The following is a 12787-nucleotide window of genomic DNA, read 5'->3' on the forward strand; positions in this document are numbered from 1 at the left end:
TGTTCTCAAGAGCACCTTCCTCTTTACTTAAATTAGAACTTACCAACATTGTAGTTAAGTGATTTTTAATTTATGCAGATTTTAGTGCCTGTTTACGTGTTACCTAGCTTCTCCTTCTACTAATATATGACCATAATATTTTATTAAATCTAGAGAGCTTAAATTGGCACAACATTGGCAACTAAATTTAAAAAGTTATTGGATTTCACTCCTAAGTATTTTTTCCTATGGTTTCAGGGTCTAACAACAACGACAACAAAATATTGCTTTTAGTCATTGTTTCCTTTGTCTCTTCTAATCTGTGACATTTTCTCAATATTTATTTTTCATAACTTTGATACTTTTCAAGGACACTGGTCATATTTTTATGTCTCTCAATTTGACTTTTTTTCTGATGCTTTCTTGTTCTTAGACTGTGCTGATGAATTTTCAAGAAGCATGCCACAGAGAAAAAGTTTCCTTCTTCTGATCTCATGTCAGTAAGTATATGACATTAACATACTTTATTCCCAAGGATGTTAGTCTTGATCACTTGGTTAAGGTAGTTTCTGCCAGGATTACTCTCTATAAAGTGACTATTTTTCTTTTCCCCTTTCATCCACTTTTTCTTTGGAAGCAACTAACTCTTGATCACCAGCTCTTCCTTAAAGAGGATGGAAATTGCATATGTTTTCTTTTGACATCAGTGCTGAACCTAAAGGCTTCCCTGATGGTTCAGATGGTAAAGAAAATGCCTATAATGCGGGAGATCTCAACTTGATCCCTAGGTTGGGAAGATCCCCTGGTGGAGGGATGCAATCCACTCCAGTATTCTTGCCTAGAGAATCCCCATGGACAAAGGAGCCTGGTGGGCTACAGTCCATGGGGTCACAAAGAGTCAGACACAACTGAGTGACTAAGCGGAGCACAACACAGCATTAATCCTAAAAAGTAGGAAACATTTTTTTATCTTGTTTATTTTTATACACCCAGCATGCTATCAGACACTTGTTGATTAATTTATGTGGAATAATATCTTGGAATATTAGCATTTATTTTCCAAACTTTAATATTATAAATATAATAAAATATTTTAAAAGCTTCTATTACTCTTCTTGGGATGACTTATTATTGAGGTAGTGCTATTTTAATAAACCATATCAAATGTACCATAGGAAGAGGGAAATTTCATTCAGAACACCTTCAAACTTTAATATTTGAATCTGAAAATGGAAGTTAAGAGTAGAGTTGAACACATTCAAATAGAAAGTTATTATATATGTCTAGTGGGAATATGGGGGAAAAGAGCCTTCGGCAAGATTGGGCATTTTATGAGAGCAAGAATCATAGGGAAAATGAAATAAATCATGGTTCATTCTATTAGATAACTTTAGAGGGTTTTTTTTTTTTTTTTCCCCTAACTAACAGTATGTGACCTAATACCTCCTTTGTTGTGTTTAGTCATTTAAGTCATGTCTGACACTTTTGTGACTCCATGGACTATAGCCCACCAGGCTTCTCTGTCCATGGGATTTTCCAGGTAAAAGTACTGGAGTGGGTTGCCATTTTCTTCTCTAAAATATCTTCCTGATCCAGGGATCAAACTTGCATCTCCCGTGTCTCCTGCTTGACAGGTGGATTCTTTATCATTGAGATATCTGAAAGATATCTCTCCTTGGTTTTCAGGAAATCCTACCTTTCTCAATAATGATTACACAAAAGTGTATCCTTTAAAGATAATTTAAGAACTGCTAAATTATGTGTTCAAATAGTTGCTAGGAGAAAGTGATCAAAAATAGTAAATAAAGAGATAGATGATTTGTCATTTACAAAATACTAAAAATGCATCCAAACTAACAGGCCAGAAGCCTGAGAACTGATTTATTTCTTTTTGCCACTTCAACTTCCCTATTCAACAAGATCACTGAGACGTCAACATGAATATTCAAATCCATTCCACAGCCATAATCATGATGTAGAGTCTTATATCTTCAGCTGCCTTATTGTAACATCTTACGGTGGCTGATTTGGTATTGGATATTGAGTAAAGTTACTGCTATCAGACATGGTAAATAATGATACACAGGGAGTATTATGTCAAGCCAAGGAGGGCCAATTTCTATCTTGAGTCCCAAGTAGAAGTAGAAGTAGGTTTCTCTCAATGTGATTCAGAGTTTTCTTCCACTCTATTGTTGCCAGAGTAGATACAAATGTGTATAGTAAAGAGAACTAAGGAACAAAAACAATCCAGATATATGACATTAAAATTGTGTTTATGGGGAAAAATATCAATATTTGTTAAGCAAAGTAGGCCAATGACTTCTGCTGATTATAGGCAGAATTAAAAGAGTGCTTAGAAATTAATCTTTAGAAATGCCCTTAATTAAAAGACTTAAGCATAAGTTATTACGCATCTATTTTTGTCACTGACTTTACTTCAGAAGCTTAACATGTACTATTTCCTACAACTTTGCAAAACTTTAGGAAACTAGTTATTACCCCTTTTGTGTTATTCGTTCAGTTGTGTCCAGCTCTTTGCTATCCATGGATTGTAGCCCACAAGCCTCCTCTGTCCATGAAATTCTCCAGACAAGAATACTGGAGTGGGTTGCCATTTCCTTCTCCAATTATCCTTTTACTTGAATGAAAAATAAGAAGTGAAGTAATTTGCTTAAGGTCTCACAACTGACACGTTCTAGAGTTAGAATTTGCAGCTAAGCTTACTAAGCTATGCATTTATCCTACAGCACTTCTCATAAAATGAGACAAGGCTCAAATTCATACACTTTAAAGAATTTTGCCTTATCAAGACTTATATTGAATGAATACACTTTAGTCATTGACATTTTAATAGCTTTAAACATCTCCAAAATTAGTGAGTCCTGTACGGTGTTACCTGATTTGTCTTCAAATAACAAATGCCATCACATCTCTTTCCTCTTTGCAAACTTCCCATTAACTGTAGCACATCTACACTTTCAACTCTGGGCACTTACACTCTTTCATGACCTGGCTTCATGTACTCTTCAGGTTATTCCTGTGTCATGATGCAGCCACATTTAATTTCTCATACTTCCTCATCACAGTATCCTTTCATAACTCTGTGGGTTGCACATGATGCAAAGTTTTTGTTCTTAAAACTTTCTATTGTAACCTAGAGGGGTGGATTGGGGGAGGGGAGAAAGATTCAAGAGGGAGGTGATTTATGTATAATTATGGCTGATTTGCTCAGCCACCTCCTGAGGTTAACCTCAAGCTTGGTCTCACAAACAGATACTATCAGAGACTCTATGTACCCCTCCACCTCTGTTTTCTTCTCCCTAAGAGACTCAGAATCTATTGACCAAAAAGTGAACTAGCTCTGTGTAAACACAGTGGGTGATGAGTTTGAACCTGATACATTACAATATCATCTTTTCAGGTTCTCAGTGAAAGCTTCTGAGAAAACGGTCAACCAGAAAAATAGTTGGAAGACGATCAATGAAGATTTACATAGAGGGAAAAAAGGAACTCACAGTTCAATTCCTTCAAATGAAAGCTGTGACAAGACAGAATCAAATACCAGACCATACTGCAATGTTTCAGAAACCTCATCCTTTCAGAGTATCAGGGAATTGATTAAGAGAAGAGCTGGGGGAAGTTCTTAAGCAAACTGCTATGAAAAGAGCATAAAGTAATCTGAAGTAGTTGGATATTTACAGGAAAGGGCTATAAGCAAAACAATGATGATTTAAAATGGAATAATATTAAAGACTAAATACTCAGGACTCAATTTATAAAATCTAGAATACAATAAGCAGAGAAACCATTATACTGCAAAAGCTAGAAACATAGGCAACTCTTCCCACACACGTTTGCCTTCTAACTAAGAGGTAAAAGAAGAAAGTAAAACAGGTGTCACAGAATAATTAGGAAACAAATTAACGAAGGCTCTAAAAAACATAACCTGGACAAGAGGTCTAAATATGCACATTCATAACATTAAATACCTTTATGATTATTAGGCAAAAATTAATGTTAAGTAAGCCGTTAAACATAACAGAAGTTAATTTGCTCACAGGGAGTGATGATGCATTTGGAAAGCTTTTCTTCAATATATCCAGTTTTGCAATCAACACTAAGCAAATTGTACTTGTGCTTGTTTGCACCAGATTTCTGGATCTGATAAGTACACAAGCACAAGGCCAGCATCTTCAGAATGCTTACACTTAAGGAAGGAGGAGAATATAAAATTCTTTGTGAAGACATAAAAGTCAAGCCTCTCACGTCTGTGTTTAGCAGAGCTCCTGAAATAACTATATGTTAGACAAGAACATGGAAAAATAAAATTATTTAAGAGAATTATAAAAGGATTATTGAGAAAAGCATGGAGGAAGAGATAAACAGTTTACTGAAAATCTTCTCCACTGCACTGAAATGGTATCACCATTCCACATCAAAAGACTATGTTTGCATTTGATTCTGAGTTTCTATTTTATTCCATTGCTCTATTTGTCTATCCTTGCACTAATATGCTGTTTTATATTATGACTCTAAAATTATCCTTGGTATCCAGTAGATGCCTCCATCTTTATTGTCAGCTTGTGTTGGATATTTCCCCTGTATGTCTCCAGAAGTGTCAAACAATCTTATGAATTCACACCTCCACCCTCCCAAAACCCCCTCCCCAAAACTCTCAAGATTCTGAGTAATTTTTATTGTTATTGCATTCAATTTATAGATTCAGGACTTATCTTTATAACTTTCACTCTTATGTATTTATAATGACCTTTTAGTTATTTCAATTTTTTTTCATTTCTCTCAGTAGTGACAGCAGCAGCAGCACTAATTGATGTCCTGAGGAGATATTGAATGTCTTTTATAAAACTTATTCTTCTGTATTGGGCACATTTTTATGTTATTATAAATGATATCATATAAGCCTTCACATTCTATTTTTATCACTAATGTATGTAAATATATGATATCTGTGTACAGGTCTTGAATCTAGAAACCTTTAATAATTTTCAACCAATTATTTTGGAGTGCCCATGTACACAATATGTCATTTATTTTAAAAGGGAATTTTTTTCCTTCTTTTCTATTGTACATTCATTTTTTCCTTGCTTGTGGCCCTGGGGAGAATTCTTGTGTCCCACTCCTATTCACAAGTAGAAAGGTTTAATATGAACTATTTAATAAAATCTTTGTAGATTTTGAGTATACTCTTATTCAGATAAAGGAACTTTCCTTTTAATCACATTTTCTAAGCATTCTAACATGAATAATCATGGATTTCAGCTCCATCTCCTGGAGAGGGCAGTATTTACTTACATTTTATTTAATTCTTCCATGAGGAGGATTTGTCCCTTCTCCCCCATTGATTTACTTGCTCAATCATTCATTTGTATCAGTATGGACTCAATTTTATTTGTTTTATACATTGGTTTTAATCCAGTATCACACTATGAAATTTATTGCTAAAATTTTTACAGCTTTGACCATCAGTAGCTCTTTCAATTTGACTTCTGGATTCTTTTGACACTTCCACCCCCTTAGCTTTTTGAGAAGTTATTTGCTTTCTGGAAGTAAAAAGTTCTCCAGCCTCATTGGATACATTACCTGATCTGGCTTTACCATCAGCCATTTCTGTAAGGATCCCTTGTTCTTTTCATTGAGTAATGACATTTAAAAACCACAGAACTAGGTACCAGGTGTGCTCTTAGCTATTGGATTATTATTGCTTCTAGAGTCTTTTACCAAACTATCTAGGATGTATATGCATGTAACATGAGTTTGAGCAAGCTCCAGGAGTTTGTGACGCACAGGGAAACCTGGCTTGCTGCAGTCTATGGGGTCACAAAGAGTTGGTCACAACTGAGTGACTGAACAAAAACAACAAGCATATGTACACACACATGTCTATTATTATTTCTGTATCTATCCATCTGTACCTATATTAAACTAAAGCTAAGTTCATAATGATGTCCCTTACTCCATTTCAGTACCATTTCATTCTAATGTTTTTCTGTTATAGCTCTGTATTTACCCTATCCCACAGTAAGAAATTTGACCTCACAATCCACTATTCGCTTATATACTTGGTTAACCTGTATAGACATAAAGCAGATTCAGAATTGTTATACTGTACCTCAGGATGGCACACAAGTACCAACCAGAGTACAGTGTTTATCATGGTTCCATTTCTCTTTACAGTTTTCAGTCTAAATACTGTCTTTCAGTGTTAATTAGATCAAGTTCTCTTTTGCTCTCCATTCCCTGCAGTAAGAGTATGTAATAAAGCTTTTATTCAGCTAGATTCATCTATCCCAGTCTGTGTTACATTCTAGGATGCCAGGACCATGATGCATTTTTTATTTACATACTTTGCAACTTATCCTTTGTGATGTGCAACTTTATGGGCTCTGTGAAATGCATAAAGTCATGTGTCCACCACTCTAATACCATTCAGAACAGTTCCATTGTGTTAAAAATGTTGTGAATCCTATCATAAGTCAGCCACCACATCCTCGACCACTGACAAACATTTCTGTTTTCCATTTCTTAGTTTTGGTTTTTTAGAATGCTATATGATTAGAAGATTATAATATATAGTCTTCTGAGTCTGCATTCTTCCACTCAACAGAATACATTTCATCCATGTGTTCCAAAACTGGGCCTGAAGATACCCAGATGAGTCTGAGATATCTTCATGAAGAAAGAATGATTTCAAAAAAGGCTGGGATAGCATTTTAAAAATATTAAGAGATTATCCTGAAGAAAAGACCAGAAATGAAAAGCTGAATATTAAGTAAATATTTATCATTAATTAGAACCAACAAAGTTTATAAAGAAGCATAGATCAATAATGATCAAAAATGATTAATAATTTAAAATGAATCTTTGGTAGCTCAGCTGGTAAAGAACCCACCTGCCAATGCAGAAGACACAAGAGACATGGGTTCAGTCTCTGGGTCACGAAGGTCCCCTGGTATAGGAAATGGCAACCCAACGCAGTATTCTTGCCTGGAAAAACCCCATGGACAGAGGAGTCTGGCAGGGTACTGTTCATGGGATCACAAATAGTCAGACATGACGGAGTGTGCATGCACAGACTTAAGTCGTGCTGGCCAATAAATAGACATCAAAGTAGTTATGCTCACTCTTTGCCAAAAAGTGAATTAATTAAATTTAATTTAAATAAATTTAAATAAAATTGTTTAATTCTTTTATCTCTTTTTTTTTTTTTTTTTTTGAGTACTTAATCGCTCAGTCGTGTTCAACTCTTTGTGACACCGTGGACTGTAACCTACCAGGCTCCTTTGTTCATGGGATTTCCCAGGCAAGAATCCTGGAGCAGGCTGCCATTTCCATCTCCAGGGGATCTTCCCTGACCCAGTGATTGAACCCATGTCTCCTATGTCTCCTGCATTGCAGATGGATTCTTTACCCACTGAACCATTGGGGAAGCACACTATACCTCATATTTCCCAGTAAATTGTTCAAAACACTTGATATAGTAATAATAGTAAATTTGAGTTTCTGTCATTTTGTCTGAAATATGTAGACCTACTCAGTTTTCATAGAGTTAGTTTTTCCTAATGAGTTCAGAATCAAACAGTCACAACCTTAAGAATGACTGTATTCAAAGGGTACTTTATTTAGAAAATAAAAAGAACACACCTTGAGCAAATGTCAGAAGGGCTGGCACTGGGGTTAATCGCACCACTGTTGGCGGTGTCAGCATCCGTGTGTCTTTGTGACAGATTTTCATGTTCATAAGAAGCTTTTACCTCTGCTTAAATTTTTGCTATGTAGTTTCTTCCTTTAGAAAATCATTTTCATAAGTCTCCATATTGTCTATGAAAGTAACTTAAGATCACTTTCAAATTTTTACCTTGTATTTTTCTTTCTTCTTCTTCTTTTTAATCTTTGCATTAATCCAACCAGAGATCATTTTTGCTTTCCACTCAAACATTATTTTCAAGAAAAATAAAATAAGTATAAAGGCAAATTAAAGAATGAAGTCCAAAAGAGACATTAATAACATAGGGAAAGAATAAGACATAAGTTATTAATTTAGTGCTATAGCTGAAATATAAAAGCCTTTAAAAATTGGCGTCCACATAATAGGCAAATAGATCGAGAAATGAAAACACTCACACACACACACAAACAAGATAGCTAAGCTGAAAATTCAAAGAACATAAAAATAATTTCCTTCACCATTAAGTCATTAATTATGCCTCAGTAAGAGATAGAAAACCTAAATCTATTCAATGACCTTGAAGAATCTGAATTTTCTAAACATAGGAATCCTCCATATGCAACAGGCCCATATTGATTCACAGGTGAGTTACTTTCAACTATTAAAAACTATTTCAACTATTAAGAAACTAATAAATATTATTATTTACCCCTTAAGAAAGAATACTTTTACATTTTTAAACAGTCTAAAATATACAAGAATACATCATAATGATTGCAAAAGAAAATTTTACATATATCATTTTTTGAATATTAATATAAAATCATAAAGATATGAAATTCAAATAAATACACATAATTTATAGTGATATTTGTTTTGTCAAAGCAAAAATGGAATTTGATGAAGTCTATGAGTATAATTCTGCTTCCAGGTGGCTCAGTGGTAAATAATCTGCCGGCCAATGCAGGATACTCAGGAGAAGCACATTCAGTCCTTGGGTCAGGAAGATCCCCAGAGGAGGAAATGGAAACCCACTCCCGTATTCTTGCCTGGAGAATCTCATGGACAGAGGAGCCTGGTGGACTACAGTCCATGGGGTTCAAAGAATTGAACAAGACTGAGTGCACACACACACACACAACACACACACACACACACATACAGATTAATATAATTCAAAATTGAAAAAAAGTTTCCTTCACATAAACTCAACTTGTAATATACAATGGGTATTATTTTAAGCAATATTCATTTATGTCACTATAGGCAGGTATTTCTTAAATGTGATCTTAAATTAACGTCAAAATTGGGTTTAATTGTGGACATGAAAATCACTACTATCAATATTAGGAAGAAAAAACTTTCCTGCCTTCAATATATCTAGTTAACATTCTCTGGCAGTGACTGACTTAAATAGGAAGGAACAAATCGATGATTTGTTCCATTAATGTTTTTAGAACCACTTGTTCATCTATTTAAAGAAAGTTAATCTGGTTTCTGGTTTTATTCTGCAACCAAAATGAAGCTAAGATGAAGAAATGGTCCAAACTAAAACAGAGAAAAGAATAAATAAATGAGATTTTAGTGATTTGATTTTTAAAATATTATTTTATAAATAGCAAATAAGCAGAAGATAATATGTCAAAACTTTTAAATAAAGAAATGGGATTTAAAATAAGTGACATGGCATCATCAATTATGCCTTAAAAAGAGATAGAAACTCAAACCTATTAAATATCCTTGAAGAATATGAATTTTCTAAACACAAGAATCCTTCATATGCAACAGGCCCATATTGATTCATAGGTGTTACTTTTAGCTATTAAGATGCTAATAAATTCCATTTTATTTACCCCCAAAAAGGGAAATTTCTTATTTTTATGCCAACATAACATACATAAAGTGCATCACAATAATTTCAAAAAGAAGAATGCTTACAAATATCATTTATTGAGTATTAATGTAATGACTTCCCTGGTGGCTCAGATGGCAAAGCGTCTGTCTACAATTCGGGAGACCTGGGTTCAGTCCCTGGGTTGGGAAGATTCCCTGAAGAAGGAAATGGCAACCCACTCCAGTACTCTTGTCTAGAAAATCCCATGGACGGAGGAGCCTGGTGTCCATGGGGTTGCAAAGAGTCAGACATGACTGAGCGACTTCACTTTCACTTTTTCAATAAAACATTTGACAAAGGCTGGAAATTGAAATCAAATGCACATTAATTTACTGTGATGTCTATTTTGCCAATACAAGAATGTAATCTGATTGTCTATTAATAAATTCAAAATTGAAAATAAATTTTCATTAACATAATATATAACAGGTTTTCTTTTTGTAAAAAAATAGTATTTTATGTAGATATAGGCAGATATTTCTTTCTTTTTTTTTTTTTTTTAGCTTTCCATTTACCCTCATTTTATTACTTTACAACAGTATTATAACTTTTTTTTTTTAATGTGCTTTGGACTCAATTGTATTTTGTTTTGTTTTTAATATAGATTTATTTATTTTAATTGGAGGGTAATTATTTAATGAAACTGGAGCCTGTTATACAGAGTGAAGTAAGCTAGAAAGAAAAACACCAATACAGCATACTAATGCATATATATGGAATTTAGAAAGATTGTAACGATAACCCTATATGCGAGACAGCAAAAGAGACACAGATGTATAGAACAGTCTTTTGGACTCTGTGGGAGAGGGCGGGGGCGGAATGATATGGGAGAATGGCACTGAAACATGTATACTTTCTAATTAAGAAAAGTTGACTAGCAAATAATATGTGATTTATTAATGTACTATGAACACAATATTTTTATTGATGCATATAGAGAATCTGGAAGAAAATAAATAAATGCAAGGATTTTAACAACTGTAGAAGGTAAAATTGGAGATGTGGCAAAGAAATGGAATTTTCTTTTTGCCTTTAGAAGTGATCAGATAATTACTTAAGGAAAATTAATTAATTAATGTAAAAATTAATGTAGGACATATTGAAAAATGGGACACGTAAGATGGTGAAGACGTCTGTGGAAAATAACTATATAAAGAAGGGAGAGAGCATGAAACATACAATTTTAATTCGTATTAAGAGCATACTTAGCAGTCTGTTTTAAAAGTAAAGGTTTTGGTTTTATTTCAGTGCCCACATTCGATTTATTTTGGCACACTTTTTATTCCCCCAGAATAATGAGCAAAAAAAGAAGCTGGTTTTTAAAATGCCTAGATCTTCCTTTTTATTTGAGTTTGTAGGCATCTATATTGGGGAAAAAATAATAACTTAGCTATTATTAATAACTTCTCTCATTAGCTGCAAAACCTAGCAAAAGAATCTCAAGTAAATTTATATTGGCCTATATATACATATATATATATATATATATATATATATATATATTTTTTTTTTTTTTTCCTTCCCAGAACTTTTAAAAAGTACAGTCTTTGCTGCTTTTTGCAGAACTCTGTCAGCCTTATAACTCTTGGGTATGATTTACAACTAAACATTCTTCTTTTCATTTGTAAATATGAGTAATAATCCTCTACACTTGGTACCATGAGAATCATAGAAACAAAGAAAAGCAAAACATGGAAAACTTTCTCCCCAGATGGAAAGTAGCAACTAGTTCAATCACATTTCAGTCATTTATTTTTTTCTCAAGGTCCAAAGTCACAATGGTCACTCTTTTCTTTTTCTCATTCATTTAAATATTAAATAACAAACAAAACTTAATACTCTTACCCTAAAATACTCTTACTGACCAATCAGTTTTGGATGATCATCAATAAGTTTAGAAAGCTTTTATTAAGCCATTAAAATGATGTGATTTGTGGGCGGAAAAAAAAAAAAACAAAACCCTGATTCTCATTCATAGGCCAACTATACCTGTTCAGCTCTCTCCTTCCTGTTGGGGCTGAAAAGACAGATGAGCCCTTGGAGCATTTTAGACAGGAGTGTGGGAAAGGAAAACTGATCAGATACAAATTTTAGAAAGATTACTGGAGGTTAAGATGAAGAAATGGTCCAAACTAAAAGAAAAGAACAAAAAGATGAGATTTTAGTGATTTGATTTAAAAGTGGTAAATGGTCCCAATTAAGCATGATAATGAGAAGGGTTATGTGGGGATCTTTGGGGAAAATGTTGAGTAAGTAACATTCTCCAGAGTTAGTAAATGTTTGATGATATCATAAGAGTAGTAGTAAAATATTAATAAAAATCATACAAGGGCTCTGGAGCTCAACAGATACTGGTACCTTTTATTCTATTAGAGAATAGGAAAATGGAATATGTTTGGAGTCAAGAATATGTGTGGAACGTTTTGTGTTTAGGGCTTCCTTTATGATTCAGTGGTAAAGAATCCACCTGTTATGCAGGAGCCGCAGGAGACATGGGTTAGATCCCTGGGTCGGGAAGATCCCCTGAAGGAGGGCATGGCAACCCACTCCAGTATTCTTCCTTGGAGAATCTCATGGACAGAGGAGCCTGGTGGGCTACAGTCTATAGGGTCACAAAGAGTCAAACTGAACTGAAGTGACTTAGCACGACATCTGAATTTGGCTTAAGATACTTAAAAGTGATTTCTGTGAAAATGTCTAAAATTGCAATTACATACTAACAGAGATAATTCCTCCATTATATATAAACTTAGAAATAATTATTAATTATGTTTTATCAAAATGGTGCTAGCGGTATATAAAGAAACATGGAAACGGTATGTACAGTTTGGAGATCAAAACTTAAAAAAAAGAAAAAAAAAATCCCCAGAGAAGAATCATCAAGAAAAGAAGAAATGATTATAAATGTAAGAAGAAGACCAACAGAGTACAAATCATAAAAGTGACATGAGCTGACAAATGTAATGGTTGGCAGTTAAAGATGTCCAAAAGATGGGGCAATTTTTAAGGCAGAGACAAAGTGAATGTAAGCGGTTGATTAGAATAGAGAGGAAGAATCTATTTGAAGAGGGACGGAAGGAGAAAATCTGTTGCACATTACTTTGGGGTATCTTGACAAACCATAAGTCCTGACAAAGGATTGATGATTCAAAAGCCAGATGTAGATTAAGTTGCATGTGAGATACAGTAGTTAATATATTAACACCAGTACAAAGAAGGAGTGACTT

Source organism: Muntiacus reevesi, chromosome 3 (assembly GCF_963930625.1).
Source record: "Muntiacus reevesi chromosome 3, mMunRee1.1, whole genome shotgun sequence".
Classification (NCBI taxonomy): Eukaryota; Metazoa; Chordata; class Mammalia; order Artiodactyla; family Cervidae; genus Muntiacus; species Muntiacus reevesi.